Source organism: Ostrinia nubilalis, chromosome 20 (genome assembly GCF_963855985.1).
Source record: "Ostrinia nubilalis chromosome 20, ilOstNubi1.1, whole genome shotgun sequence".
Lineage (NCBI taxonomy): Eukaryota > Metazoa > Arthropoda > Insecta > Lepidoptera > Crambidae > Ostrinia > Ostrinia nubilalis.
The window spans coordinates 5,309,059-5,315,925 of NC_087107.1; positions in this window are offsets into that span (position 1 = coordinate 5,309,059).

Consider the following 6,867-nt stretch of genomic DNA (forward strand, 5'->3'; position numbering starts at 1 on the left):
TGGAAAGCCATGACATTTGGTCCAGTGCAAAAACAAAGATGCGCAAACAAGGTGGCATCAGAAGGCAGACATAGTAAAAGGAATAGTAAATCAACTTTATACAAGCTTTGGTCAAGAAATTAGAGTTTCGCTCTTTCCATCTGTAGGACCTGGTAAGCAAGTCTAAGGAGGTCAAGAGGTACTGGTTCTCCTCTCAAGTGAGACAAATTAAAAAAAAAACAATTCGTAAGTGTTTGCTTAGGACATTAAGGCATCAGCAGCCTTATTGAAAGATGACTCGTGCTTCGGATGGCACGTTATGCCATCTATTCGATTGAACTTTGTTTAATGCCTTTGGTGAATCATGGTTATGTCTAACACCAGCACCTGGCAAGCAAGACTAAAGTCGGATTCTTTAGAAATTTCCCTATATGTAAACAAATATGGCCAACTGACATTAAAACATTTTTAATCTGTGCCCTAGTGAGGCGACAAAACCTCTCGTTAATCGCGGATTGAAATTATTGTAGTACTTACGTACCTAAAGAAAGAATTTATAATACTTTATAAAGCAATGCATTAAACAATTAGTAGTACCTACATTCAATGAAGAAAAAATACATTGTTGATTAAGACCCTATTGAAATCTATTTAAATGCAATCAGTAATAAAAATGATTGAATAATTGAAATAAAATCGATTAAATTTACCGACTATTGTCTATGACTTACAGGTTACAACACTGATGTGTCAGAGACAACATGGAGATAACAAATAATTTTAAACTTCAAGTCAATTTGACAAGTCTCACAAATTGCTAAAATAATTTGTTTAAAGATTGATTCCAAACTTGTATAATCGTGAGAATAAAGTTGGTTTCATGGGCTCGTGAAATAATGTGTATGATATTATGAACACGTAATAAGTGATTATGGTGTAATTGTGTGCAGAAGTGTTTGTTTACATATAAGGAAATTTCTAAAGAATTTAGGTATATGGTCAAGAGGTTCTTATTCGATTCTCAAGTGTAACAAAATAAAACCAATTAAGTAAGTGCTTAGGACATTTAAGACATAAATCAGCCTAGCCTAGCCAAGTAGCCAGCCAGACTAAGAAGAATTTTCATCCTCAATAAAGTCCAGAAAACCGAAATCATCATTTTTTCCAATAAGGATTCGGTATGTTTACCAAAGCGAGGCCTAGTTTTACTTACTAGTTCTATCTTTGGTTCGTATCAAGAATTGTATGTGTATGTAGGTATATATTAAAACTTATATATGTATATATATATATATTAATATATTTTGTGTATTATTTGTATGTATTATTTTGGTTTAAATTGTATGCCTTTTATTATAATTTATTTCTTTAGTGTCGACACCGCCTTCCCCTTCATATTTGTTTCAAGTAACTGTCCTCACCATAGGTTGTCTGGAAGAGATCGCTTCATAGCGATAAGACCGCCTAATTGTACCTTGTGTGTTCCTTTTCTTCTGTTATGTTATTTGTTTGGTGTGCAATAAAGTGTATTTATTATTATTATTATTATTATTATTACTGTCATCTTTTACTATGTCAATGTTATTGTTTAACCTTCAATTAGGGGAGGGTAGTTAAGACAATGAAGTAACTAGTAGTAGAGCGGGCTATAATGTAACTAACGCGTGAAGATCGACTTGATGACATATCATTACTGTTTACTTCATTATTTTCTTCGTTCACTATTTACGTTACAATGTTAGTACCTATGTTCAGTATTCGTAAAAGTACTGAAAACATTAAAAGAAATAAGAGTAGTTTAAAGTTTTAAGGATAGAGTCCGATAAGAAGTTATCGAACTTATTGGAATTTTATGACGCTAAAAAATCTCTACAAGAAGATGCAGGGTAAAACTGCTGAGCTTTAAGCTCTTCTTCATTTGCAAAAATGCTTTACTTACGATTTTGTAAAAACGATATAACTAACATTAACAAAGTGTTCAGACTTAGAATGAAATCTCCATTGTAACTCAGATAAACGATTTTAAAGAGAGAAAGAGAAAAAGTTATTAATTAACCTGATGCTGTTTTAAAATGAAATTAGTGTACAGTCACCATCAATTAGTTTGTGACACCAAAATTGACAACACAACCAAGACGTGTTGCGAACTTTTTGACTACTTTGGGTGTCACGAAATATTTGACGCTAACTGTAATACCTACCTAAACATGTGTTTGACTGACAATCCATTAAATTAGATGGATCTTGCAGAAGTGACAGAAAAGTACCTACACTATATGAAGAAAAACAAGAGTTATATGAAACATGCAATGCTTAAAACGGAGTCATAACCAAACATTATCGAAGGCCACGCTGAAAACAGGGACTGTTAAATGGCGTTTATAATACAATAAATATAAATAATAACTCGATACACTTAACGTGTTTTCAGCCTGACAACTGTTATTGACAGATGTCACCGGGTTCCAGCCTCGGTCGTTTTTCGGAATTTCTCTTGCTAATTTTAGGTGTGCCTTTAATTGCACGTTGTTTTTATCGGTGGGCACTAAAAGCGAGTAATTTGTAGTGATGTGCCACGTCGCGCGGATACTTGACCGTGACCGATGCAGCACTGGCCAGATTATTAAACAGTGACGCGACTGAGGAATGGAGTAGTCTACACAAATCAGATATGTATTGGAATAATCCATCTCTCTCTCGTTCTCTCCGTCTTAACTCCTGTTATTTCGCTATCTACAGGTTAATAAGCTATCGTAAGCTTAATTATAAAGGCAATTGACATGGTGACAACTTTTGAATAGTTAATGTCTATTTATTGTCTTCCTCTTTAGTTCAAAATCAAAATAGGACTATAAATTAGCATTCTCAATGTCACGTGCATTGATCGCTCATTTTTTTTATTACGTTTGTCGTCAACAGCTTTTCAATTTACACACCCAAAAGGTTGTTTTAAAACTAATTCTGACTCTATGATTTCATTAGGCTATGATAAGAACAGGATAGAGTACCTGATGAACAGACGCAGCCGCCCGGATCTCCAAGTACCGAGTACAGTATCCGTTACCGGATCCGTACTAGACCAGACCCGTCCCTATCAATTTATCTCACTGTTTCGCTTCGAATTCGCGATTGCCTAAGATAGGGACAGATGCAACTGGCCCGATCTCGAAGTACCGCGTGCGGTATCCATTACCGGATCCGTACCAGACTCATCCCATCCCTATCAATTTATCTCACTGTTTCGCTTCGAATTCGCGACGCCATCTGCCGGTCCCGTTACGCGCTCAGGGTCGGCGCACGCGTCGCGACATAATTGTAAATAGGGACAATTTACGCTTCTGTACGTTTAGCTAAGATTGGTGAATCCGTAAGCTTTTTAATTGTCAGTCTTAACAATCTATATCTACAAAAGCGAAAGATCACTGACTCACTCACTCATCACGAAATCTCAGAAACTACAAGTGTTAAGAGTCTCAAATTTTGTATAGGGGGTTGCTTTTAGAACGTAGTTGCTCACTAAGACGGGATTTTGCAAAATTCAAACAGGATCCACGCTTAGGTACGTACGAAGTCACGGGCGGCCGCTAGTTGAACAGATAGACACGATGTTTGGGAAATGGAAAAGTCATTAGGCATGCTTAAACGCGTCTTCTCTTCTAACATTCTCAAGAAGTTATAATATCACAGTAACTGAAGCTTGGTCGGCTATTTTTAAAGGTGGCTTTTATTATGAATCTGTTACATTCCACCTCTAAGATGAAGTTAAAGTTTTATTCTGCAAGCTTTTGATAATTGCAACTCTTTCTGTAGACACTTCTGAGTAGGATTCTCACATCAGAAAAAAAGATTCAGTATTGTATGTTATTACAAAAGTCATGTACTTTTACGCCTTGGTACCAAGTATTAAGTTTTCAACGGCTACACAGTAATGTGGACAGTAATACCCTAATAACAGTGCAAACCAATCAGTCCGCTTCAGTCATTATTGCATACAAAGTTGCGCTTGCACCGGTCAATAGCATTTAGCGCCGCCCCCTCTAATGCATACAAATAAGCGTGAAATATCTGGAAATACGCACTTACATATATGTATAGCAGTATATGGACAGAATCCGAAAAAAAAAACATTAAACGACCCAGAATAGTAAATCTAGGGCTTGGTAAGATAATTATATCCAGGGGAGGTTGCAAAAATAATAATTATGTATGCTATACTAGATTTATAGATTTTTATTAAAGAGTTTTTTTTTAATTATGATAGCGGGCATTGGGCTCAACTGATCACCAAGTACCATTGACACCAGTCCTCTGTCTCCCTTTTTCTAAAAGACTCCAATTTTGTACTCGCCAAGCTGTTGAGGGTGAACCGTGAGACTTCGTTTTCGTATGATGGTAGAACTCAGCGGCTGAAACCAAAATAAATCCTCTGAACATTATACATTGAAAAGTTAAGAATTTTAAACAAAAAATGTCCTTTAGACACGTGTCCTTTAACTTAAATTCGATTTTCATATTGTGTTGCACACGAGTTTGCTAAAATATAAACTTGAGAACGTGACTCTACAAAGTTGCGTTGGAATCGATCGGCAAGTTCCACATACAGCTTATGTACAATAATAATAAGCAATAATGATACTTATTGTAAGTAGCCTTAATCACACGGGCTATGAGCTGGTAAATGTTTCAAAATAACTTACAAACTGTTGGGCTTTTCATTATAACTACCACTACTTACCTTAATCTGACGTACGTAAGCGTTTTTATGCTTCTAGTTTTAATTAATAAAATTGCAACGTAACTGAGAATTCTAAGTTACTGAAACTTCTTACAACGTTACAGTGTTTTGGTTAACTAGGTGTAAATAAAAATAAATTTCAATCTGAAAAGGTAAAATTACCTTTTTTACTAGTTACAACTGTAGATCTAGATACCAAACTTAAGACTTTAAAGTATACCATGTTTTATGACCAGACTTCTGAAAGTACGATAACGTGTAACAAAAGCAGAATAACTTTGCATATCACGTATTTTTGAAATAAATTCGTTTCGTTTATTGCGACCGCAAAGTTATATGACTCGTATTTTTATATTGAGGCACTTTAAAATGCAATTCGATCGAGTTGTGAATGTTAATAATGTTGTTTGTTACCGTTTTTGAGTCCTTGAGAATGGATTAAATAATTGAGTTATTTAAAAACCTTAAGTTTGACTTGACAATTTAGTTACGTTTTGTTGTTTCTCCATTCTTATAACACTAGCGTACCTACAGTCAAACGCGCACCAATCACAAAAAATAATATAAGGTGCTACCCAAGTAACATTTTACTCCATTTAAGAGTTCAATAGTCGTTCACATGTACTCCACAAGCTGTGTATGTCAGCTGTATACGAGCTGTATAGCTTGCTATAATGCTTTTATAGAACCAGTTTGGGCACAAATTAGACAGCTTTAAGTTCACTATGGCTGTACATTAGCAGTATAATAGCATTATAATAGCAGTTTAAGTAGTAACATCGTACTTAAGGCTGACTTACGGCACTATATGGGACGCAGTGTGAACCATACAACGTACGTGAGGACAATAAAGAGTAACAAGTGGCTAAATGCACAGCTTTCAAAGTTATAAAGTCCGACAAAAGTACTCCAATGCTACCTAAAGTTCACGTGTGTCTTAAATTATTTCCACATTTTAATATTAGTTTGGTATTTGTACGTGAGTGCCAAGAGGGAAACAACTCGGGCGGATAATCATTTATGCAAATAATAACACGGGTTTTAAATACTTAATAATGTTAATGCCATTGGGAATGCAACTTTATCGTGAAATGTATACATATTTACAGCTAAAATATTTACGCGCCTCTGTAAAAACGCGATATTCATTTTAAAATATTTAAAACTGGCTGAGAGGAAATCTACAATTTTCAGTTTTTGATATTGGATTGGCATTATAATTATATTACGGTAATTAATTATAACATGAAACCAAAACTCAATCGCTCTATCTGCGAATTTTGTGATAAATCTGCATTAATTTTGGAGATTTATTTGGTAAATATTTTAGGTTATGTAGAACAAAATGGTGGAAATGAAATACGGCTATGTGAACTGTTATAACTCCAATTTAATGCGGTGAGCGTATATTAGGTTCACATGTGCTCTGTTAGAATGCTGTTATCTATATGAAGTTCCACATTTGTACCACTACAGCGCTAATGTCTATAAATTTATTCTAATGTGAACTTATGTACAGCTTTAAGATGTACCTAGTTCAGGTCAATTGTGTATCTTTAATTCTTTCAAATACTGAAATTTTAGAGATCCGCAATAAAAATTATTAATGTCCGTTAAATCGCCTAGCCCAGGTACTAATAGTCAAGTATGAATACCTAAAGCATCAGACGGTAGTGTTCCCGGTTTAAATTCGTTTATTATGCTTGACATTTTATTCAAAGCGGAATGAGGAATACGATTTTCAATAGCCCATGTTCTTATTTTTTTTTGCGAAAGGTTAATAATTGTCCAAATCAAAATAGTATTCACTATCACAAGAACTGCAATCATCACACTCTGATATCTGGTATATTTTGAAGGGAAATTTCAGGTTCAGGCATAATATTTTCCTCTGCATCATGTACAGAACCACCATGAACAACTAAAAACAGGCTTGGGGAAATGTGTAATAGAATATCACATTCACATTCGTGTTCAGCTTAAAGCAAATAAGAGTAGTACTTGTGGACAAATAAACTGCTATTGATGTTAATGGACAACACATATAGTCCTTTTAACAGCCTACAGTGTACATGCGAACCATTGAAACACTTTTGTACAGATAGTAAAAAAAGGTTATTTTAATTATCACAAACAAGTCCTACTACAGCTAC